Source organism: Lynx rufus, unplaced genomic scaffold, assembly GCF_022079265.1.
Source record: "Lynx rufus isolate CCGP_SWC_20201006 ecotype Redwood Valley unplaced genomic scaffold, mLynRuf1.p SCAF_2, whole genome shotgun sequence".
Lineage (NCBI taxonomy): Eukaryota > Metazoa > Chordata > Mammalia > Carnivora > Felidae > Lynx > Lynx rufus.
The window spans coordinates 63,125,460-63,151,743 of record NW_025814834.1 but is presented as its reverse complement, the minus strand read 5'-3'; the positions used below and the strand labels follow the sequence as shown (position 1 = coordinate 63,151,743).

Genomic DNA, 26,284 nt, shown 5'->3' with positions numbered 1-26,284 from the left:
ATCTGAAGCAGGCTCCAGGCTCTGAGTTTTCAGTGCAGAGCACAACGCAGGGCTCAGCCCACAAGCTGTGAGATCATGACCTGAGCCCAAGTAGGGAGCTTACCTGACTGAGCACCCTCAGGCACCTCTCTCTTAATAATATTTAAACTGAGTAGAGAATTTTAGTTGACATTTGTTTTCCCTTGCACTTTGATGATACTATTCTGTTGTCCTCTGGTTTCTATTGTTGAGAAGTATTTCAGTGTAATTGTTTCTTTGCAAGTAATCTGCTTTATTTATTGGTTGCTTTTAAGATTTACTTTTTGGTGATCTGTAGTTTCACTATGATGTGTCTAGGTGGGACTCTATTTGTTGGGTTGGTTCTAGATGAAGATTTTTGTCTCATAGCTTCTGGAAATTCTCAACCATTGTCCCTTTGAATTTCAAGTCTCTCCCATTGTTTCATTTCTGTTTTGGGATTGCTATAGTGTATTTGTTGAATCTTCTCATTCTGTCTTCTAAATCCTAGAGCTTACTCATTTTCTACTCATTTATCTTATTTTGGGCTGAATTGGGGTGATTTCCTAGATCTATCTTCTAGATAATTTCTTCACCTCTATCTCATCTGCTGTCTAGCTTGACTATTACATTTTTTTTTTAAATAAATGTAATTTTCAGTTCTAGGAAAATCTGCTTTTGACTTGGCCTTCTTAAAAAAAAAGTCTTATTCTTTTTTTTTTTTAAGTTTATTTTGAGAGAGAGAGAGAGCGCGCGCATGTGTGTGAGTGTGCATATGTGTGTACGAGAGCGGGGGGGGGTGGGGCAGAGAAAGAGGGAGAGAGAATCTCAAGCAGGCTCCATGCTGACAGCGTGGGGCTTGAACTCATGAACTGTATGAGATGATGACCTGAGCTGAAATCAAGAGTCAGATGCTTAACCGACTGAGCTGCCCAGGTGCCCCCCAAAGTCTTATTCTTTAGTTAGGGTTTCAATTCCTTCTATGCTTGTAGTAATTTTGAAAACATTTGTCTGTGTGTGTGTGTGTGTGTGTGTGTGTGTGTGTTTTCAGAATTTTTTGTTCTATTTTTCAAATTTTTTGGAAAACAAACCTGCCATGTATTGTGCCTACTGACTCTGTTGATGGATGGTTTCTTTCTGTTTTTGAAATTTTGGAATGTAATCTTTTCTTTAGTGTTTGTATTTAAGTCCAGTGGTAGAGTGAAGTAGGAATGCTTTTGCTGTGGGAATACCTTGTGGTTTGGGTTTGTTTGTTGTTTGTTCTGCCAGCTGTCATAGATATCACAGATATCCCAATGCCAATTAAAAAATTAATATATGGCTTGGGGAGTTCCAATACGACATGAGTGATGTAAATTTGAACCCCAAACTTGCATGCAGCCTAGATTTGGGGTTTTGACTTCTCAAGGGAATTTTAACCCTTATTCATTGCTCAGGTTGAGATACCCTGCCCGTAGGTGATTTTATTTGGAGAAGTAGGGACAGTTTAATGGAAGATATTCTTGAAAGAATCCCTGGAAATCTCACCCAGTAATTGAAGAATTTCCTAGAATACTGGTTTGGAAGAATATGTTATAATTCTGATTTATTAACTGTGATATTTTCATCATCACAGAACTCCAGTTAGCTTCTCAGTCATCTATAGAAAACTCCCATTTTTGACAGGGTATCTTTGAAATTGGTAACTTTTAGTTTAGAATTTGTGATTACATTTCTACCTGTAAGGCCATGTTTGGGTTGTACCTCCAACATTTGTTATCTTTTTGTCTTTGGGTAAATCACTTAATTTTCCTTGGCTATAGTTTTTCTCACATGTACAATGGGAATGATGTTTGATGTGCCTACTTCAATTTATTTATTTATTTTCAAAATTTTTTAAAATTAAGTGGGATACCACACACATATAGAGAATGGTATTATTCCCATTTATGTGATTAATTGCCCAGGACTGTGAAACATTTTGACATGTCGTATTGATATTCTATTTATACTGATGGTCTTGTGGACAGAGCCATAAGAAGCAAAGCCTTTTTCTTGGAGCATTGCATTGGAATGCTTGAACAAGGCAATTGCATATGATTTTAGGGCATTTTGTGGTATCAGCTTTGTTGGAGGCATAATTGACTTACAAATTGTACACATTTAAAGTCCACTGTTTAAGTTGCCAAATATGTATACCCCTGTAAAACTATCACCATAATCAAAATAGTAAACATAGCAATGATTCCCAAAAGGGTCCTTGTGCCTTTTTTTTTAATTTTCTTTTTTATTTTTTAAAATATACATCCATGTTTTTTTTTTTTTTTAAATTTTTTTTTTTTCAACGTTTATTTATTTTTGGGACAGAGAGACAGAGCATGAACGGGGGAGGAGCAGAGAGAGAGGGAGACACAGAATCGGAAACAGGCTCCAGGCCCTGAGCCATCAGCCCAGAGCCAGACGTGGGGCTCGAACTCACGGACCGCGAGATCGTGACCTGGCTGAAGTCGGACGCTTAACCAACTGCGCCACCCAGGCGCCCCTATCCATGTTTTTTAAAATATACATCCAAATTAGTTAGCATATAGTGAAACAACGATTTCAGGAGTAGATTCCTTAATGTCCCTTACCCATTTAGCCCAACCCTCCTCCTACATCCCCTCCCATAACCCTCAGTTTGTTCTCCATATTTATGAGTCTCTTCTGTTTTGTCCCCCTCCCTGTTCTTATATTATTTTTGTTTCCCTTCCCTTATGTTCATCTGTTTTGTTTCTTAAAGTCCTCATATGAGTGAAGTTCCTTGTGCCTTTTTTTTTTTTTTTTTTTTTTTTTTAAATTTTTTTTTTTTTTTTCAACGTTTTTTATTTATTTTGGGACAGAGAGAGACAGAGCATGAACGGGGGAGGGGCAGAGAGAGAGGGAGACACAGAATCGGAAACAGGCTCCAGGCTCCGAGCCATCAGCCCAGAGCCTGACGCGGGGCTCGAACTCACGGACCGCGAGATCGTGACCTGGCTGAAGTCGGACGCTTAACCGACTGCGCCACCCAGGCGCCCCTCCTTGTGCCTTTTTTAATCCCTACCTCCAGCTTTTTCCTGTGCCCTGTCCCCCAGCAACCACCTATCTATATTCTGTTGCTATGGATTTATTTATTTATGGATTTATTTTCTAGAATTTTGTATAAATGGAATTATATAATATGTATACATATTTTTTGATCTGTTGTCTTTCAACATAATTATTTTGAGATTCATTCATGTTGTGTAGTTCATTTCTTTATTGATAAGTAGCATTCCACTGTATGGATATACCGCAGTTTGTTTATTTGTTCATCTGCCAATGAACATTTGAATCATTTCTAGTGTTGGGCTATTACATATAAAGCTGCTATCAACATTTGTATTCAAGTTTTTGTATGGATATTAACAAGTCTTTGTAGGGATACTTCATATCTGTTGGGTAAATACCTAAGTATGTTATGAGTGGATCATATTGTAGATTTATGTTTAATTTTTTAAAAATTAAAAAGTTTTTTAGTATGGTTTTGTATATATTATAAAAGTTTACATTTCAGTTATTTTTCAGTGTATGATTCAGTACATTAATCGCATAATGTTTAACTTTTATTTACTTATTAAAAAAATTTCTTTTAATGTTTATTTATTTTAGAGAGAAACAGAGTGCCAGCAGGGGAGGGTTAGAGAGAGATGGAGACACAGAATCCCAAGTAGGCTCCAGGCTCTGAGCTGTCACCACAGAGCCTGATGCAGGGCTTAAAGTCACAAACCGTGAGATCATAACCTGAGCTGAAGTTGGACACTTAACTGACTGAGCCACCTAGACACCCCTAACTTTTAAAGAAACTTCCAAAATGTTTTCCCATTGAATGTTCCAGTCTATATCAGCAATGTGTGAGAATTCCAGTTCCTCTGAATTCTTGCTAACACTTGCTGTTGGTCATTCTTTTTAATTTCAGCTCTTCAAATAGCTATGTAGTGGTGTCTTCTTGTAGTATTAATTTGCATTTTCTTAATGGCTAATGAATTTTTAAAGTATCTTTTCATGTCCTTTTTTGCCATTGATACATTTTGTTTGGTATTGGCTCAAATATTTTGCCTATTTTTTTCTTACTGGTTTATTTTTTTCCTTTGTTTCTAATTATTAACTTTTTTTTCCATTTTATTTTATTTAATGAATTTATTTTTTAAAGTAGGCTCCAACATGAGGCTTGAACTCCCAGCCTTGCGATCAAGAGTTGCATGCTCCACTGACTGAGCCACCCAGGTGCCCCTCTAATTATTAACTTTTGATATAGTTCCTTATCTTTTGTGGATACAAGTAATTTTTCAGGTATATGATTTGCAAATATTTTTTCCTGGTTTATGGCTTATCTACTTACAGTATCTTTTGAAGACCAGAGGTTTTTAATTTCGGTGAAGTCCAACTTATCGATGTGTTGGCCTCTTTTGGATCCTATCTTTGATGTTAGATCAAGAAGTATTTACCTAACTCAGCATCAAGATTTTCTTCTAGAAGTTTTATAGGTTTAGGTCTATGATCAATTTTGAGTTAATTTTTATATATGGTATGAGGTATGGCTCAAAGTCCATTTTGTTGCATATGGGTATCCAGTTGTTGAAAATACTGTCCTTTCTTCATTGAATAGCTTTGGCACCTTTGTCAAAAAAGAGTTGTCCATATATGTGTGGATATGTTTCTGGACTTTCTGTTTGTTTGTTTGTTTTTTAATTTTTTAAAGTTTTTATTTACTTATTTTGAGAGAGAGAGAGGGGGCACGAGCTGGGGAGGAGCAGAGAGAGAGGGAGAGATTTAGAAGCAGGTACTGTGCACTGTCAGCATGGAGCCCAAAGTGGGGCTTTATCTCACAAACTGTGAGATCATGACCTGAGCTGAAATCGAGATCTGCGCTTAACTGTCTGAGCCACTCAGGCATCCCTGGACTTTGTTTTTATGCCAGAGCCAAACTCTCTGGATTACTGTAGTAAGATTGTAGTAAAATCAGATAGTATCAACTTTCCAACTTTAGTATTTTTAATTTCAAAGTTACTGTGGGTAACTTTGCATTTCCATATGAATTTTAGATTAAACCTATCAGTTTCTACAAGAAAGAAAGCCTGCTTAGATTTTGACTGGGATTGTGTTGTATCTGCAGATCAGTTTGGGGAGAACTGACATCCTAACATTACTAAGTCTTCCAACTTACAGTAAATCTATTCGTTTTTTAAGGTCTTCTTTAATTTCTTTCAGCAATGTTTTGTAGCTTTCAGTGAACACGTCTTGTACATTTTTTAAATGCCTAAGGATTTCGTATACTATTATAAGTGGTAGTTGAAAAGATTTCAATTTCTGATTGTTGCTAGTAAATAGAAATCCAAGTAAATTTTGTATATTGATTTTGAACCTTGCTAAACGTATTTATTCTAGTAGCTTTTTGTAGACTCCATTAGGTTTTCTATGTAGGTGAGTATGCTGAGTCTGAATATAGTTTTACTTCCTTTCAAATCTTAGTGCTGTTTATTCATTTTCCTGATTATGTGGAACAGAACCTCTATCACACTATTGAGCAGAAGTGATAGATGTGGACATCCTTGTCTTGTTCCTGATGTTAGGGAAAAGTAAATCTTTTATCATTAAATATGATATTAGCTATAAGATTTTGTAGATGTCTTTTCTCAGATTGAGGAATTTCTCTTCTGTTCCTCGTTTGCTGAGAAAAAAATTTTTTAAAAAATCATGAATGGGTTGTTGGATTTTGTCAAGTGATTTTTTGCTTCAAATGAGATAATTGTATGGTTTTTCTTTTTAATTGTAGATATGGTGAATTGCATGGAATAATTTTTGAATATTGAACCAGTCTTGCATTCCTAGAATAAACGTATTTGTTCATGATGCATGTCTTTTTTTACATATTGCTAGATTCCAATTGCTAGTATTTTGATGTGAGGATTTTTGTTTCTGTGTTCAAGAGGAATATTGGACTTCTTTTGTCATATGTTTGTTTTCTTCTTTGGTAATATCTTTGTCTGATTTTGGTATCAAGGTAACGCTACCTACGTAAGATGAGGGAAGGTTTTCTTCTTCTATGTATATATTTTTAAGGGTTTATGAAGAATATAACTATTTCTCCCTCAAATGTTTGGTGGAGTTGGACAGTGAAACAATAATAAGTTTAAAGTATTTACTGTTGGAAGCTTTTTTAAGTAAAAATTTAATTTCTTTTTTATTAAGTTTATTTATTTTGGAGAGAGAGAGTGCAAGCTGGAGAAGAGCAGAGAGAGGGAGATGGAGGATCCGAAGTGGACTCTGCTGCCAGTGACAAGCCCCACACGGGGCTCGAACTCATGAACCATGAGATCATGACCTGAGCTGAAGTCGGATGCCTGACCGACAGAGCCACCCAGGCGCCCCAGTTTCTTTAATAATGTAGTACTTATTCAGGTTGCTTTTTTTTTTTTTTTATGTACAGTTTGGCAGTTTTAGTCTTTCAAAGAATTTGTCCATTTCATCTAAATAGAATTTTCTGAGCAAATAAAAATTTTCATTCGTGTTGCCCTTTTCATGAAATCAGCTTTTGGTTTTATTGATTTCTCTCTTTTTTCCCCCCCCATCTGTTATTTATTTCACTGATATGTGCTCTTTATTATTGTCTTCCTTCTTGTTTGGGTTTAATTTTGTCATTTCTTTTTGATTTTTTTAAGGTGGCATTTTTAGATCAATGCTTTGTGACTTTTTCTAATGTAAGTGATACTATAAATTTCTCTCTATGTACATTTTTAGAGGAATCCCACAAATTTTAATGTTTTTATTTTTATTCAAGTCACACTGTTTTCTGTTTTCCAGGGCTTCCTTGTTGGCCCAAAGATTTTTTAGAAGTTTTGAGGATTTTCCAAGATTGTTTTTTAATAATTTCTAGGTGAATTCTGTTATAGTCAGAGAACATACTTATATATCAACTTTTTAAAAATTGTTAACTTTGGGGCACCTGGGTGGCTATGTCAGTTGAGTGTCTGACTCTTGATTTTGGCTCAGGTCATGATCCCAGGGTTGTGGGATTGAGCCCCATGTTGGGCTGTACGCCGAGCATGGATTCTCTCTCTCTCAAAATAAAAATAAATAACTAAATAAAATTGTTAACTTTTTTTTTTAAAGGTTTCCTTCATAGCCCAGAATGTGGTCTAACTTGGTGAATGTTCCATGTGCACTTGAAAAAAGTGTGTATTATTCTGTTGTCAAGTGTGGTGTCTTAAAAATGTCAAAATGTTTTTTTCTATTTCTATGAAAAACCCTATTGGAATTTTGATAGGGGTCACACTGATTCTATAAATTGCTTTGTCTAGTATGGACATTTTATTTTATTAAAAAAAATTTTTTTTTTAACATTTATTTATTTTTGAGACGGAGAGAGACAGAGCATGAATAGGGGAGGGTCAGAGAGAGGGAGACACAGAATCTGAAACAGGCTCCAGGCTCTGAGCTGTCAGCACAGAGCCCGACGCGGGGCTCGAACTCACGGACCGCAAGATCATGACCTGAGCCGAAGTCGGACGCTCAACCGACTGAGCCACCCAGGTGCCCCTAGTATGGACATTTTAACAATATTAATTCTTCCTGTCCATGAACATGGGATGTCTTTCCATTTACTTGTGTCTTCAATTTCTTTCAACAGTATTTTATAGTTTTCAGTGCACAAATCTTTCACCTCCTTTGTTAAATTTATTTCTACGTATCTTATTGCTACTACTGTAAATGAGATTTTTTTTTCATTTTACTTGCATATAATTCATTGTTAGAATATAAAAATGCAATTGATTTTTGTATGTTGATTTGTATCCTGTGATACTAGTAATATTCTGATCGTTTTTTGGTGCGGTCTTTAGTGTTTTCTGTGTATAATATGTCATCTGTAAACAGATAATTTCACTTTTTTCTTTCTGATTTGAATGCCTCTTATTTCTTGTTCTTGCCTAGTTGTTGTCATTAGGACTTCTAGTGCTTTGTTGAGTAGAAGTGATGATAGTAGGCATCCATATCTTGTTCATGATTGTAGAGGAAAGCTTTCATTTTTTCACCATTTAGTATGAGGTTAGCTATGGGCTTGCCATATATAACTTTTATTATGTTGAAGTTTATTTCCTCTGTACTCAATTTGTGGATTTTTTTTTTAATATATGAAATTTATTGTCAAATTGGTTTCCATACAACACCCAGTGCTCATCCCAACAGGTGCCCTCCTCAGTACCCATCACCCACCCTCCCCTCCCTCCCACCCCCCATCAGCCCTCAGTTTGTTCACAGTTTTTAAGAGTCTCCTATGCTTTGGCTCTCTCCTACTCTAACCTCTTTTTTTTTTTCCTTCCCCTCCCCCATGGGTTCCTGTTAAGTTTCTCAGGATCCACATAAGAGTGAAAACATATGGTATCTGTCTTTCTCTGTATGGCTTATTTCACTTAGCATAACACTCTTGTGGAGTTTTTATCATGAAACAGATGTTGATTTTTGTCACATACTTTTTCTGCATCTGTTGAGATTATTGTATGATTTTTATCCATCATTCTCTTAATGTGGTGTTACATTGATTAATTTGCATATTTTGAACCATCTTTATATCCCAGGGGTAAATCCCTTTTGGTGTAGGATCTGATTTTTTCATGTGCTGTTGAGTTCAGTTTGCTAGCATTTTGTTGAGAATTTTTGCATCAATATGCATCAGGGATATTGGCCTGTAAGTTTCTTTTCTTTTAGTGTCTTATCAGAGTAATGTTTGCCTCGCAAAATGAAATTGAGAGTGTTCATTCCTCTTCGGTATTTTGGAAGAATTTGAGAAGGATTGGCCTTAATTCTTATTTAAATGTCTGGCGGAATTCACCAGTGAAGCCATCTGGTCCTGGGCTTTTTTGTCTGGGAGGGATTTGATTACTGATTCAGTCTCTTTATGTTATTGGTCTGTTCAGATTTTCTGTTTTTTTTCATTGATTGAGTCTTCAGTGGTTGTATGTTTCTAGGAATTTATCCATTTCTTCTAGATTGTCAAATTTTTGGTATTTAATTGTTTATAGTAGACTCTTATCCTTTGTATTTCTGTGCTACTAATTGTAATTTCTTCTCTTTCATTTATAATTTTATTAATTTGCGTCATCGTTCTTTTTCTGTTGATTAGTCTAAAGATTGGTCAGTTTTGTTTATCTTTTCAAAAAACCAACTCTTAGTTTTGTTGTTCTTTTCTATTGGTTTTCCATTTTTAATTTCATTTATTTCTGCTCTGTTCTGTTTTCTTCCTTGTGCTTTGGGCTTTGTTCTTTCTTTTTTCCCCCTCGTTCCTTGACATGTCGAGGTAGGTTGTTTATTTGTAATCTTTCTTTTTCCTTAATGTAGGCATTTATAGCTATAAATTTCCCTCTTATACCTGCTTTTTCTGCATCTTGTAGGTTTTAGTTTGGTTTGTTTCCATTTTCATTTGTTTCAAGATATTTTTTTATTTTCCTTTCTTTTTCGATCTGTTGGTTCAGGAGTTTATTGCCTAATTTCTGTGTGTTTGTGAGAATCCCAGTTTCTCTCCTGTTATTGATTTCTAGTTTTATAGTTTTCATTGTGTTCAGAAAAGATGTAATTTCAGTTTCTTAAATTTGTTAAGACTTGTTTTGTGGTCTAACATATGATCTTTTTAGGAAAATGTTCTGTTTTGAGATGAATGTGTATTCTGTCACTGTTGGATGGAATGTTCTGTATGTGTCTGTTACATCTGTTTGGTTTATAGTGTTGTTCCCATCTGCTGTTTCCTTATTAATTTCCTGTCTGGATGATCTATCCATTGTTGAGATGAAGTATCACAGTTTCTTATTATATTATTGTGTTGCTGTTTATTTTCCTTTTAGAGCGAGAGAGAGTGAGAGCACACAAGTGGGGGAAAAGGGCAGAGGGGGAGAGAGAGAGAGTAAGAGAGAGGGAGAGAGAGAGAGAGAGAGAGAGAGAGAGAGAGAGAATCCTAAACCCCAATGTGGGGCTTGCTCCCAGGATCCTGGGATCATGACCTGAGCCAAAATCAAAAGTCAGATGCTCAACCAGCTGGGCCACCCAGGTGTCCCTCTTTTGCCTACTTTCTAATTGAATTGTTTTTTTTTGTTTGTTTGTTTTTTACAGTTGAGTTTTGAGATTTCTTAATATATTCTAGATACTTGTCTTTTGTCAGATATGTGGTTTTGATAACTTAATGATAATGTGTCTCAATGTAGACCTTTTGGGACTAAACCTACTTAGGGACTTTAGGGCCTCCTGAGTCTTGGTGTTCTTTTATTTCCCCAAATTTGGGATGTTTTCAGCCATTATCTCTTTATTTAAAAAATTTTTTTTAAGTTTATTTTGAGAGAGAGAGAGAGAGAAAGAGAGAGAGAGAGAGAGAGAGAGAGAGAGAAGGCACAAGCTGGAGGGGGCAGAGAGAAGGAGAGATAGAATCCCAAGCAGACTGCTCCATCAGCACACAGGCCCATGTGGGGCTCAAACTCACAAACTGTGAGATCATGACCTGAGCTGAGATCAAGAGTCAAATGCTTTTTTTTGTTAAAAAATATATTTTAAAAAATATATTTTAAAGAGAGAGAGACAGACAAAGTGCAAATGGAGGAGGTGCAGGGAGGGAGGAAGACACAGAATCTGAAACAGGCTCCAGGCTCTGAGCTGTCAGCACAGAGCCCAACACAGGGCTCAAACTCATGGACTGGGAGATCATAACTTGAGCCGAAGTGGGACGCTCAACTGACTGAGCCATCCAGGCGCCCCTAGAGCCAAATGCGTAACCAACTGTGCCACCTAGGCGTCCCAGCCATTATTTCTTTAAATAGACTTTTGGTCCCCTTCTCTCTGTCCTCCTTTTGTGATTCCCATAATGACGTATGTTGTTTGTTTGAGTCATGTCTTATGAGTCCTGTAGCTTTCTTCATTCTTTCTTATTCTTTTTTCCTCTTGCTCTGCTGACTGGAGATTTCAAATGACATGTCTTGTTTTTATGAATTCTTTCCTGGTGAAGTCTGCTATTGAATGGTTCTGTTGAATTTTTCAGTTCAGTTATATTCTTCAGCTCTAGAATTTCTGTTTGTTTTTTAAATGATTTTCATTTCTTCTTGAACTTATTCTATTCATGTATTTTCCCTGTATTTTTGCTTATTTTCTATCAGGGTTTTCTTGTAGTTCACAAAACGTATTTAAGAGGATTATTCTAAATTCTTTGTCATTCAGTTCATCTCCATTTCTTCATAGAGGAACCTTATTGATTTCCTTTGGTGGTTTCAGGTTTACCTGATTCTTCTTGATCCTTCTATCCTTATGTTGGTATGTGTGCATTTGAGGAAGTGGTCTCCTTTTCCAGTCTTTACATGTTCACCTTGGTAGGGAAAGATTTTCTTCATTCACCTCAGCCTGGGATTCTGAATGGGCCAGCTGATACTATTCACTGGCAAGCAGCACTTCAGGGTGTCTGGTTGGGTGGAGCCACTGCCTGTGCTCTTAAGTTGAGAGGGGTCCCCTGGCTGGGTTTTACTGTCAGATGAGTCTGCATTCAGGTGGGGCTGCTGGCTGGGTTCTATGGTCAGGCAGGGCCATTGGCTGGGCTCCATAATAATCTCTGGTTGGACAGAATCACAGGCTGTGCTTCCTGGCCAGGTAGTGTAGCTAGTTGGACTCTGTGATTGGGTGGGGCCACAGGCTAGGTCCTTAATCAGCCCTGATTGGGTGGGTCCCTAGGCTATACTCCCTGGCTAAGTGCCAGTCTTTGTGTCCTGCTTGGTAGAATTTTTTGAATTCACCCCCTTTAAAAAATTTTTATTTTATTTTATTTTTCTCTTTGTTCAAGCTGTTGAAAACTATGGGGGTTATAATATTTTATTATTTTGGCTATACTACATCTTACAGCTTAACTCTTTCATCTGGACACCATATGAAAATTCTTTCTTTGTACCTTGAAAAAATGTTCTTGTAGGTGAACAAGTGAAAAAGTTCTAGATCAGAAATTAGGCAATCCTGACTCTAATTCCTTGAATTACTGGGTGAAATAGGTATGCATTTATACTTTTAATACAATATTGCCAAATTGTCCTCATATTTGGTATGTTAATTTACACTCTTCTCCGTCAGTACAATGAGAATATCCATTGCTTTAGTACTTAGCCAAGCACTAAGCATGGTCCATGCATTGTTTGCAGGTGTGTAAATTTTCAAATTTTTAAGGATTTTTAAGCCTATGTCTGTTACTGATTTCCATTTTAATTGCTTTGTGGTCTGAGAACATAGTTTGTGTAATGTTCATTTAAAATGTTTCAATACCATAAAGTGGTAAGATCCATATACCATTCGTTGATATTTTCTGCTTGTCAGTACTGAAAAGCCATCAGTCTGGTTTGGACTAATTTCAGTGCTGGCCATAAGGCGGGCTCCATTGTGTATTTAGGCAGTTGTGTCCCATTGAGGGAGTATATTAGCTTGCTGCCATAACATAATACCATAGACGGGGGCTTAAACAGTAGAAATTTATTTTTCACAGTTCTGGAGCCTGGAAGTCCAAGATCAAGGTGCTGGCAGGTTTGGTTTCTACTGAGGCTTCTCTCCTGGGCCATAGATAGCTGCCTTAACCCTGTATCTGCACATGGTCTTTCCTGTGTATATGTGTGTAACCCTGGTGTCTCTTTCTCTTCTTTTTTTTTTTATGTTTATTTTTGAGAGACAGAGTACGAGTGGGGGAGGGGCAGAGAGAGAGGGAGACACAGAATCTGAAGCAGGCTTCAGGCTCTGAGCTGTAAGCACAGAGACCGATGTGGGTCTTGAACCCATGAGCCATGAGATCATGATCTGAGCTGATGTCAGACGCTGAAACAACTGAACCACCCAGGCGCCCCTATTTTTCTCTTCTTATAGTGACACTAGTTGTATTGGATTAGGGCTCCACTCTATGACTTCACTTAACCTTAGTTACCTCCTCAAAGGTCCTGTCTCCACATACAGTCACAGTGGGGGTTAGGACTTCAATGTATGAATTTTTGAGGGTCACAGTTCAGTAGGAAGAAGAGGATGGAGAGTGGGTATATTGACATGTATGTTGGTAAACATATACAGTGCAGATCATTTGATTTTTTTTAAATTTTTTTTTCAACGTTTTTATTTATTTTTGGGACAGACAGAGACAGAGCATGAACGGGGGAGGGGCAGAGAGAGAGGGAGACACAGAATCGGAAACAGGCTCCAGGCTCCGAGCCATCAGCCCAGAGCCTGACGCGGGGCTCGAACTCACAGACCGTGAGATCGTGACCTGGCTGAAGTCGGACACTTAACCGACTGCGCCACCCAGGCGCCCCTACAGTGCAGATCATTTGAAAAGGTCTGTGTGACTACATAATTCTGTCAGTCAGTAATATCCTAGTGCTTCTTAAAAATGATGAAAGGTATTTATTAGGATATATTTTATGAACAATGGAATGAGCTTCTAGCTGTTGTAGTTTGTTGTGTTCTATTATTGTTGGTTAGGTCTAGTTTGTTGATAGTGTTTTTGGTAGTTATCTATCACTGTGTAACAAATCACTCTGAAACTCAGAAGCTTCAAACAATAAAAATTTGTCATCTCATAGTTTCTATGGACTAGGGATTTGGAAGTGGCTTATGTGGGTTGTTTTGGCATAGTGTCTCATGGGGTGGTAGTAAAAACCTTGGCTGGGTTTACAGTCTTCCAGGGACTGGAAGATCCACCTTCAAGGTGGGTCACTCACATGACTGTTGACAGGAGGATCACTTTCCTGCCATGTGGGCTTATCATAATATTGCTTGAAAAATTTCCTTTAATATTTCTTATGGTACAGGTATGATAGCAATGAATTTTCTCTGGAAAGATTTTGTCTGGAAAGTTTTCATTTACCTTCAGTTTTGAAGGGTGTTTTCTTTGAGGTAAGAATTCTAGAGTCACAGGTTTGCTTTTTTTCTTCTAGCGCTTTAAATATGGTTCTACATTGTGTTCTGATTATGCAGTTCCTGTTGAAAAGTCTGCTGTCCTTTGTATTTTTGTTGCTCTGTACATAATGGGTCATTTTCTTCTGGTTGCTTTGAAGATTTTCTTTTTATTTATTTTTTTTAAATAAAAAAAATTTTTTTACATTTATTTATTTTTGAGAGACAGAGACAGAGAGAGACAGAGCACAAGTGGGAGAGGGGCAGAGAGAGAGGGAGTCACAGAATCCAAACCAGGCTCCAGGCTCCGAGCCATCAGCAAAGAGCCCGATGTGGGGCTCAAACTCACGAACCGTGAGATCGTGACCTGAGCTGAAGTTGGACCCTCAACTGACTGAGCCACCCAGGCGCCCCAAAGATTTTCTTTTAAAAAAAATTTTTTTTTTTAATGTTTATTTATTTTTGAGAGAGACAGAGACAGAATGCGAGTGGGTTAGGGGCAGAGAGAGAGGGAGACACAGAATCCGAAGCAGGCTCCAGGCTCTGATCTGTCAGCACAGAGCCCGACGCAGGCCTCGAACTCATGAGCTGCGAGATTATGACCTGAGCTGAAGTTGGACACTTAACCTGACTGAGCCACCCAGGCGCCCCACTTTGAAGATTTTCTTACCACTGGTTTTCAGCAGTTTGATTATGAAGTGCCTTTGTATGGCTTTAAAAAAAGTTTATTCTGGTTGGGATTTGATGAGTTCTTGGATCTGTAATTTTATAGTTTTCAGCAAATTTGGGGAAACTTCAGCCATTCATCAGATATTTGTGTTTTCTCCCCTCCTCCCCTTTTTGGGCTTCCAGGGTAATGCAAGACTGCTTGTTATTGTCACTCTTCACATAAGTTTTGTTTATGTTCTCAGTCTCTGTGCTTTATTTTGGATAGTTTCTTATTTTTTTAATAATTTTATTTATTTATTTTAGAGAGGAGAGGGAGCGTGCGCGCATGTGCATGGATGAGCCGGGGAGAGGGGCAGTGAGAGAGAGGGAGACAATCTTAAGCAGGCTCCATGCTTAGCACAGAGCCTGACACAGGGCTCAGTCCCATGATCCTGGGATCATGACCTGACCTTAAGTTAAGAATCAAATGCTAAACCAACTGAGCCCCCCCAGACGCCCCATTTCTTATTGTTAGGTTAGTTAAATCGCTCATCTTTTTTTTTTCTAGTGTCTAATCTACTGTTATCCTGTGTGGTGTATTTTTCATTTCTGATATTTTTCATCTGTAGAAGTTTGATATGGGTCTTATTTATCTGTTATCATGGTATAAGGTGTGAGGAGATTACTCCTCCCCCGAATCTTTGCTGGTTACTCAATTCATCTCAATATCATTCATAATAAACCATGTTTTCCTCATAGATTGAAATCTGCCTTGTCATGAATTAAATTCCATATGGATTTGATTCTGTATTTGGATTCACAATAATTTGTCCATTGATACACCTTTTTATGTACCATTACCACATTGTTTCCTTTCTGCCCTCGAGCATTCAATATAATTTATTTACTATTTTAATACTTTAATACATGTACATCTCTAATTTTGCTGTCTTCTAATTTACTGTACATCTCTAATTTACATGTCTTCTAATTTACTGTACATCTCTAATTTACATGTCTTCTGATCCTATATGCACACTGTGACTGAATTTAGAACTTAGAGTTTTCATAAATATTTTGCTTTTGTTTTGGTAGTACTTTAGGCCTCACCAAATAATATTAAATCTATATAGATGGAATTTGTTTTCTTTATTTCTAATAATTTTAGACATGAGATGAATTAATACTTTAAGCTGTACAAATTAGAGATGTAGAACTGTATATCTAGAGAAATGGCATAAGAACACATATAGGTGAATTTGGAACTGAATTTCTGACCTAACTTCACCTTTCTTTACTTTATGTTTTATTTAATTATATTTATCATTAATGTCTATTACTGTCTTCTAAAAGGTAAGCTCCCTAAAAGCTGTCTACCACAGTTTTGATTATTTTAACCTTAAAGTAAGTTTTAATATCTGGTAAAGCTATTTTATTATTACTCTTATTGTTCAAAATTTTCTTAGCCTTTCTTTTCCATAGGAATCTCAGAATGACCTTGTTTATTCCTTACTGGTATTTTTACCTATAAATATATAGGTCAATTTAGTGGAAACCATATATCTTTACGGTATGTCTTTTGTGATCTTTAGGAATTTTTTTTTTAAACAATTTTACTAGTTAAGCATGTCATTTAGTGTTTCTGAGGTTTCCCCATCTGTAAAATGAAGAGAACAGTTTATTTCAAGGGCTTTTAATATGGGATGCCTGTCTTTCCAGGGGTCTTTGTGAATTACCTTAAATTATATGCAGAATAGTGTATATGTGTGTAATTTGTGCTAAATTGGGAATGGGATGTATATGCCACAGTCTGATTTTTAGGGGAGCTTATCTTAGATGCTTTTCTAATTTTTGAAATATGTGCTTGAGTTATTTGAATTGGCCTTTTCTTACTGTCCTAGCCTCCCCCCCCCCCCCCCCCCCCCCCGCCCCAACTAAATCTTAATAATTTGCAAATGGACCACCAGGAATCTCTGGTCCTTTTTTCTTTCTTCCCCTTTCTCCTCTCTGGTCCTGTCCACTCCCTTCCCATCCTGTCTCCTCCCTTCTCTCAGAATCCTGGAATTCCGCTTTTAGTCATTTAAACTCAGTATCGTAGGAGTTACAAGGACAGTTTCTGGGATACTGGGAATGTTTTGTTTCTAGATCTAGTTGGTTACATAGGTGTGCTGTTTGTGATACTTCACTGAGCTGCACTTACGTTTTTGGAAATTTTCTGTCAGTTATATCTCAATGAAAATTTTTAAAAAGTTGAGGTAAAATAAAATTTGGAGAGGTTATTTTATTAACTGTTTCTGTAGTTCTGTTCAACCTTTCTATTATTGCCATAACATCCTGTTCCACTAAGGAATATTTAATTTTCTTAATCATTCAAAACTGCTGGATTCTTTGAAGAAAGTATCTGTGACCTGTGAGCTGCTATTGTGAACACATTACTTTCTGCCTCATTTTTTCTTTGGAGCCATACCAGTTGTCTAGAAAGGCCTCTTCCTGTTCACTTGGGGAGAGATCTTTCATACCTGTTTATACGCAGTTGGCTTTTGTCACACCTCTTGACAATATACCTACAGAGCTTGGTGTGCCTAGCCTAGCTTCTTTATGTCATTTGGCCTGTATCCTAAATATCACCGCTTCAGAAAGGCCTTCCATTTCAAACCCAATGTAAAGGAGCCTGGTAGACACATTCTGTAAATCATGCCGTCAAATTATTTTTGCAGAGCTTATTATTCATATTTATGTTTTTGTTTCTTTCTCTGTCATCTTCTACTCACTCCCCCAGTAGAAACTTAGCTCCATGGGAGCAAGGCCCCTGTATTCCTGGGGCCTAAGTTGTCAGTGTCAGGCATACAGTGGTTCTTTAAAATATAATTGAAAAGCTCGTATTATTAAATGGGTGTCTAGTCCTTTTTGTTGTTGTTGTTCACAGGAAGTCTGGTTATTTTTTAACTGGATGCCCTTGAAATCATCTTGGTGTTCTATTATTAGATTCATTCATTTCCTCAAGTCTTCATTGAACACTTGCTATGTAATATGTAAGATGCTTTAGTTCCCACACTATGATCAGTTTTTTTTTTTTTTAAAGAACTTCTTTTTTTTTTTATATATATGAAATTTATTGAAAAATTGGTTTCCATACAACACCCAGTGCTCATCCCAAAAGGTGCCCTCCTCAATACCCATCACCCACCCTTCCCTCCCTCCCACCCCCCATCAACCCTCAGTTTGTTCTCAGTTTTTAACAGTCTCTTATGCTTTGGCTCTCTCCCACTCTAACCTCTTTTTTTTTTTTTTTTCCTTCCCCTCCCCCATATGATCAGTTTGAAATATGAAAACCAATTTTGTCGATCTTATAATGTGTTATACCAGTATTGCACAGTCTTAGGTTATTTTAACTAGCTCACAGAACTTGGTCCTTAAGTCTTCTGGCTATTAATTTTTTCAGTCAATAGCCATCTGATATGCTCCTGTAATCCCAGTCCCTAGGTTGCTTAGACCACTCTTGTTCCTTGGGCATAGTTAGTTCAAGGTTGAAATTTCACTCTTTGATGCCACTTGACACTGTTCAAATTGTTCTTCACTGGCTGCCCAGTAGCACTTTTGAATTCATTTCTTTTCTACATGGAAAGTGTCTAAGAGAGCTTTCTGTGCCCTCCTTCATCTAATCCTTTCTCTTTTCCTGCTTTTCAACTGTCAAGTTTTTCATTGCATCCTTTAGTGTATGTGTTCCCATTCTTCTCTTCTGGCTTTCCTTTCATCTGTTGTTTGTTCTTCATATTTATCCTTGTAGGCAGTATAATTAAATTATCTTCGATCACCACTAGTCTAACCTGTCACACAGGCCAGACTTTTTTTTTTTTTTTAAGCTTTTAAAAATAGAAATCTTTCCTTGATTTTGCTTATTAGATTTTGTGTGTCACAGCTGAAAGATGTTCTGAAGTTCATATTTATCTTTATCTTTATGAAGCATGTGCTTGAGTCTGGTGCCTTAAACTACTTGGCCATCTTGACACAACCTTATTTATCTTTAATGTTTATTTATTTTTCAGAGACAGAGAGACAGAGTGAGAGTGGGGGAGGGGCAGAGAGAGAGGGAGATATAGAAGCAGGCTCCAGACTCTAGGGTGTCAGCAAAGAGCCCGACATGGGGCTCGAACCCATGAACCATGAGATCATGACCTGAGCCGAAGTTGGACACTTAACTGACTGAGCCACTCAGGTACCCCAACCATATTTACCTTTAAAATAAAGGTTTGGACCTTAAGATACAGTACTTCCTAACCTTTTTCATAGTATGCTAGACATGGAAATGATATTTGGATGGGCCACAGAAGCAATTGAGGAGGCTGCTCCGACCCTGCCCATCTGTCTGCCTTGAGGACTGAGGAAATCTGTATCTCTCTACACTGTAATCTGTTGACCTAACATTAAGGATAGATAGGCTTCAGCAGTGTGTGACCACTCTGTTTTGTGGTCCTTCTTTCTTCCTTTTTTTAATATGGTTTTTTAAAAAACTTTTCTTATGTTTTATATTTGAGAGAGAGTGAGACAGAGACAGAGAGCCAGAGACGGAGACAGAATCTGAAGCAGGCTCCGAGCTGTTAGCACAGAGATGGACGTGGGGCTCAAAGTCATGAGCAGTGAGATCATGACCTGAGCTGAAGCCAGATGCTTAAATGATTGAGCCACCGAGGCGCCCCTGTATATATTTTTCTTAAGAAAGAGTTATAACTTTCATTAGATTCTCAAAGGAGTCTATGAATCCAGAAATGTTCAGAATTAAAACTGTAAATTGTAGAACTAAAACCAAATGAATGACATAACTTATTGTTTGTTTGCTTTTAGTGTAAATCTTTTCCTTTTGATTACAAAGTTATGCATGTGTTTGTTACACAAAATTCAAATATTATAGGTAGAATTAATATAGAAGCCAGAGTGTGTTATATATTGTATTCCTGGTTAATTTCCACCAATTAATATTCCTGGTTAATATTCCACAGATACATGTATTTGATATAAATATTTTTTCTTACACGTATTAACATTTTCTTTCCTATTCTTTCTCCAAAATTTTAATTATAAAGATATTACAATATGTATACTATTATGTAGTTCATTTCTCTATTTATCTTAGATATGATTCTACTTCAGTACTTGTTGATCTACCTCATTCTCTTTAACAAACATAAAGTATTTTATGGATCTGCCATAATTTGGATAACCTTTATTACTGAACACGAGTTGTTTCTAGCTTTTTTTTTTTTTTTTTTTGCATTGCAAACATCTTTGTAGATACTGTCTTAAAAATTTAGGAGTATTTCTGTGTAATAAATCCCTAGAAGTAGAAATGCTAGGGCGGGGTATGAACACTTAAAGTTTTTTTAAAATTAAATTTTTATTTTAATTCCAGTATAGTTAACATATGATGTTAAAGTTTCAGGTGTACAATATTATGATTCATTACTTCATTACGATACCTGGTGCTAATCACAACAAATGTACTCCTTAATCCTCATTACCTATTTCACCCATCTCCCCAGCCACCTCCCTTTGATAACCATCAATTTGTTCTCTACAGCTAAAAGTCTGTTTCTTTGTTTGTCTCTTTCTCTCTCTCTTTTTTCCTTTGCCCTCTGCCCATTTGCTTTTTTTTTTTAAATTATACTCATGTTTATTTTAATTCAAATTTTCACAGGTTAAAAGATTGCATTTTATTAGAATCAATTTATAGGCAGTTTGCAGCAATGATTTCTCATGAAAAAAAAAGAGACGATAATCACTCAGATTTTGGATGTGAATGAAACCTCTTCCGGGGCGCCTGGGTGGCTCAGTTGGTTGAGCGTCTGACTTCGGCTCAGGTCTTGATCTCTCGGTCTGTGAGTTCGAGCCCTGAGTTGGGCTTTGTGTTGACAGCTCAGAGCCTAGAGCCTGCTTCGGATTCTGTGTCTCCCTCTGTCTCTGCCCCTCCCCTGCTCATGCTCTGTCTCTCTCTCTCTGTCAAAAATAAATAAACATTAAAAAAAAATTAAAAAAAAACAAAAAAACTCTTCCTGCAAACCATGGAGATGTTCCTACCAATCTAATAGCAGGAGTTGAATAAAGACATGACATCTTATGTTGTGCCCAAAATGTAGGGTAAGGCTTGAAGCTGCAGGTAGCATATGTTCTCATAAATGCAAGATGCAAGTGCCGCTCACTCTAGCATTCACAGACACACCACATATGTGTCCAATGGCTCATTACTGTCTGGCAGGGATGAACTTAGCACTCACTAGGAGGAAGGGCTGTCCCCTTTACAAGTGAATGGATCCAGGCAGTTCTTTATGAAAATGGTAAGGTTTGGGGCACCTGGGTGGCTCAGTCAGTTAAGCATGTTGACTCGATTGTAGCACAGGTCATGATCCCATGCTTTATGGGATTGAGCCCCGTGTTGGGCTGCACGCTGACAGCTCAGAGCCTGCTTGGGATTCTCTCTCTGCCCCTCCCCACGCTCACACTCCTTCTCAAAATAAACATTAAGAAGAAAATGATAAGGTTCAGAAAAATGTTTGCTTCAAGAGTTATAAAACTTGTTAGAAAATACACAGAATGAACAGCATATAAAAGGGAACTAGTTCTCAATGGAGGAATCTACTCTTATTATAACTAGTGTAAATAATTACTTCAGATAGATTACAATCAAAATGCACATTGGGGGTGCATGGGTGGCTCTATTGGTTGGACCTCTGACTCTTGATTTCAGCTCAGGTCATAATCCTGGGGCTGTGGGATCGAGCCCCGTGTCAGGCTCTGCAATGACAGTGCAGAGCCTGCTTAGGATTCTGTCTCTGTCTCTGTCTCTCTGTTTTTCCTCTCCATGTGTGCATGTGTTCTCTCTCACTCTGTCTCTAACATTAAAAACAAAACAAAACAAAACAAAAAACCCCCACATCGAACGGACTATGCTGTATGAGGGAATGTCTGACCAGAGAACATTCCCATGGGTACTTGGGGGGCTGCTGGTACATTGCTTACAGGGTTTCTTCGCAGAGGCAGAGAAACTGTGCCTCATTTGTATTTGCAATGTCCTTCTTCAGTCTTCTTGCCAAGCTTATTCTCTGCTACCAACTTCTTCAAGGACAGGCTGGGTTGAAGCAAAGGGTTCCATTTCATGCCACCTGTCCATAATGAACTTTGTAGTATCCAGCCCTATGTAATCAAGCTCAAATGGGCCCATGGAGTAACCAGCTCCTAGCTTCATGGCAGTGTTGATATCTTCCTTTGGATGCATTACTCATTCATGCAGCCTGACTGCTTCCATGAGGTATGGCACTAGGAGACAGTTCACAGTAAACTCAGACGTGTTCTTACAAGAAACCGGATGGTTTTCCAGGGCTTTGCTGAAGTCTGTCAGAGATTCAGGTGTATTCTGGTCGGTCAGTGGTGTTTTAATGACCTCCACAAGCTTTATAAAGGGCACTGGATTGAAGAAATGGAGTCCAGCGAATCAGTCCTGTCTTATGGTGGCATTGGCTATGTTTGTAGACTGCAGAGAGGAAGTGTTGCTGGCAAAGATTGTACGTTCAGAGGCAAACTTGTTCAACCTCTTGAAGAAGTCATTCTTCATCTTTAAATTCTCCAGAATGGCCTCTACCACCAAGTCCATGCTGTGGACTATGGATGCTGCATCCATGCTGGTTGATATGTTGCTCAGGGTCTTCTCCACAAATTCATCACCCGCCTTGGGGTTTTATGCAGACTTCTTCTCTGCCACTTTCCTAAGGCTTTCCTCAATCTCATTTCTAGATTTTGCCAGCATGTCCTCTGTCTGGTCCACCAACACCGTTGTGGCCAGTTGCTGCAGCAACCTGGGTGATGTCAGTGCCCATCATCTTGCTGCCAGTAACCAACATGTAGTTGATGATGATTTTCTTCACGGAGGCTGAGGTAGCGGATGAGGAGCACACAGAGTGCACAAATTGCCGGGTTATGAAAACCATGCTGCTGACATGAAGGCAAAGGTGGGAACCGCGACAAGACCCACCAAAGCTTTTTTCCGCTCATTTGCTTTTGAACACTAAAAGTTTTAGTAAATTTTGCTAGAGCGGGATTTTATAGAAACGGGATCTATATACACTTCCGTGTATACGATAACAAACATTTCTGAATGTACTTTCCAACAATGAATTAGTAAAGTGAACTTTTCCCAGTCCTCAAGATGAAAAAGATTTTTGTGTTATCAAAATTTTCAAACATACACAAAGATAAAGACGAGAACATTGAACCTCCGTGTATACCCATCACTGGACTCAACATTTACCAAGATTTTTGTCACATTTGCTTCATTTGTCATTTTCTTCTGTTTTTCTGAAGTATTTTGAAGGAAATTCCAAATATTGTCATCTTACCCTGACATGCTTCAGTATTACCTTTTTTTTAATGTTGATTTTTGAGAGAGAGAGAGAGAGAGAGAATGCTAGTGGGGGAGGGGCAGAGAGAGAGAGAGAGAGAGAGAGAGAGAGGGACAAAGGAGCCCAACAGAGGATCCAAAGCAGGCTCAGCGCTGACAGCAGAGAGCCCAATGTGGGGCTCGAACTTGCAAACCATGAGACCGTGACCTGAGCCAAAGTTTGATGCTCAACCAACTGAGCCACCCAGGCGCCCCCAGTATTTATATTTAAAAAATTCAAATAATTCCTTTCTTTTAAGCATTTTTTAGCTTTTTAGTACAGAAAATTTCAAACATATATAAAGGCAATGCACATAATGAACCCAACTACTATGATCTTTTATTTGAAAAAAGCTCCTTCAGTGACATTTTTTATTTAAAGACCAATTAAAACTACATTCATTTGACTTGGTGCCTTAAATATGTGAATGGAATACTTACTGGCTTTGATATTGGCCCACATTCTATTTAATGAGCACAACATAATGAAACCTCATGTATCCATCTCCCAGTTTCAACAACTAACAACTTCTAGTTGGTCTTTGGCATACTCCCACCTAATTCAGTTCACCCCACTGTGTTATTTTGAAGCAAGTCTCATATATATAGCATTTTATCTGTAAGTATTTCTATAGATATATCTTGAACACAAGACTTCCTTTTCCCATGATAACTGCAATGATGCTACTGTCCTACCTACATAAAATAATTCCTTAGTATCACCAAATATCCATGCATATTTTCCTACATAATCACAATGCTGTTATCACACCTAATAAAATTATCTAATGAACTAATGAACTGTTATGTTACCCAGTTCATAATTAGATCTCCCTGATTGTTTAAAAAATACCTTTGTAAAGTTGGTTTGTTAGGATTGGTTCACGTATTATGTTTATTGGATTTCTAAAGCTTTTTCAAACCTAGAGTGGTCCTTCTACCTTCTTTCTCCTCTTGCCACGGACAGGTTGCATAAATTAAATCCATTGTCCTATATAATGGTCTACATTCATGATTTGTCTATTTGTTTTTAGGGGTGTTTTTAACTTTTTCCTTTAACCCCTATACTTCTTATAAATGGAAGTGAGCTCTAGAGACTAGGTGTCAAGTTCAGCTTGTTTGGTAAGAACTCTTCCTAAATGGTGCTGTGTGCTTCATAAGAATCACAGTGTTTGAATTTTTTTTTTTTAATTTCTTGTTATGCAAAGATTGATAAGGATGTTATCATCTAAATGGAAAATTTCCCCTTAAGCTTTTCTTTATAATGGCTCCATTCATATGTCAGTTATTTCACTAGATATCACAAAAAGGTTATTTTCTAGTTACTCATTTTTTATTAAAAAAAAATTTTTTTTAACGTTTATTTATTTTTGAGACAGAGGGAGACAGAGCATGAACAGGGGAGGAGCAGAGAGAGAGGGAGACACAGAATCTGAAACAGGCTCCAGGCTCTGAGCTGTCAGCACAGAGCCCGACGCGGGGCTTGAACTCACGGACCTTGAGATCATGACTGGAGCCGAAGTCGGACACTTAACCGACCAAGCCACCCAGGCGCCCCAACTCATTTTTTATTTTAATATAATTCATTGCTTTGGTTATTAGAGAACTTGAGCATCTTTTCATTTGTTTATTGGCCATTCAGCAGGGTTTTTTTTTGGTGAATTGTTCATGACCTTGGCTGCTTTTTCTATTGAATTGTTTTCTTTTTCTTACTGTTTTTAAGAGTTCTTAATCAAAGATACTAATCTTTAGTGTGTTTTGCCTCTTGTAAATATATTTTTTAATTTGTAATTTGTCTTCTGTATAGAAGTTATTGATTTATGTAGTTAATTTTTATCTTACGTTTATGGCTTTTGGCTTAAACTTGGTTATGCTTTCTGTACTTTGAGGTAATGTAGGCGGAATAGTTTATTTTTTTCCTCGTAACTTTTTTCACTTTAGATGTGTATGAAATATATTTTGTATGTAGTGTAAGATAAGAATAACACTTCCTGCATATATAAGTAATCAATTGTCCTAAAGCAATTTGTTGAATGTCTTCTCCCTACCACATTGAATTGAAATGCCGTATTTGTTATATTAAATTCACAGGTTTACATGGTCTGTTTGTATACTCCATTGTGGTCCTTTGATGATATTTTATTACTACAGTTTTTTTTTTTTAATGTTTATTTATTTTTGAGACAGAGAATGTGTCGGGGAGGGGCAGAGAGAGGGAGACACAGAATCCAAAGCAGGCTCCAGGCTCTGAGCTGTCAGCACAGAGCCCCACGCGGGGCTCAAACTCATCAACCGTGAGATCATGACCTGGAGTCGGACGCTCAACCCACTAAGCCACCCAGGCACCCCATTGTTACCACAGATTTTTAATTATAATAGCTTTGTAGTATGTTTTAAGGTTTAAATCACTGTCATTAATCATATTTCTCCCAAGTTTTACAGATTTTTTCCTATACATTTGCTCTTCCATTTAAACTTCAGAATTAGTGGTTAATCCCATTGTGATTTAACTGTAATGGTATCAAGCTTGGTGGCACTGATTTAAAAAATAATAAAATTAGGGGTGCCTGGTTTAAGTGGTTAAACATCTGACTTCAGCTCAGGTCATCATCTCGCAGTTCCTGAATTTGAACCCCACATCGGGCTCTCTGCTGTCAGCACAGAGGGTCCTATGGATCTTCTGTCTGCCCCTCCCCACCTCTCCCCCGCTTGTGGGTGCATATACTCTTTCTCTCTCAAAACTAAACATTTAAAAAAAATTTTTTTTAATTATTTTTTCCATTTGAGAATGTAGTTTTTCTCTATTTAGATCTTTTATGCTTTTCAGGTGAGATAGTTTTTGCATTCTTTCTAATAAGTTTGTTTCTAGATATTTTATATGTTTAGTGTGGTTATTCTGTATTGTCACAAAATAAAAAAAATTTGTGATCATTTGGATTGTGAATACAGAACAGTTTGCTTCATTTTTGTTCAAGTATATCAATCATATTTTAAAATAAGTATAAACAAGATTAGAAGGAATGTATATACTCAAGTGTACTATATTAATTTTTCAAATAAACTAAGTATTTCTATCACTTATGTATTCATTAATACAATAAATTAGAAATAATTAAGGAATAGAAAATGCAAATTCTTAGGAAATGATGTTTCTTCTTAATGGTTTTATAAAGAGTGGAAGTAACAAAGTAGTATGTAAAAGTAATAAATTGCAGTTAAAAATATTAAATCCTGTAATGAGATTTTCTTTTTATGTTCTAGTTGGAACCTAGCGAGTATAGTCTTTTATTAGGA

The 26,284-nt window shown here is 37.2% G+C and overlaps 1 protein-coding gene and 1 pseudogene across 3 annotated transcripts in view; one reads left to right on the top strand and one right to left on the bottom strand.

The window, feature by feature from the left end:
• UBR3 (ubiquitin protein ligase E3 component n-recognin 3) overlaps window positions 1–26,284 on the top strand; it is a 241,685-nt gene that overhangs the window by 11,454 nt on the left and 203,947 nt on the right. The window lies entirely within an intron of this gene.
• Window positions 21,610–22,541, bottom strand: LOC124516336 (hydroxyacyl-coenzyme A dehydrogenase, mitochondrial-like; annotated as a pseudogene).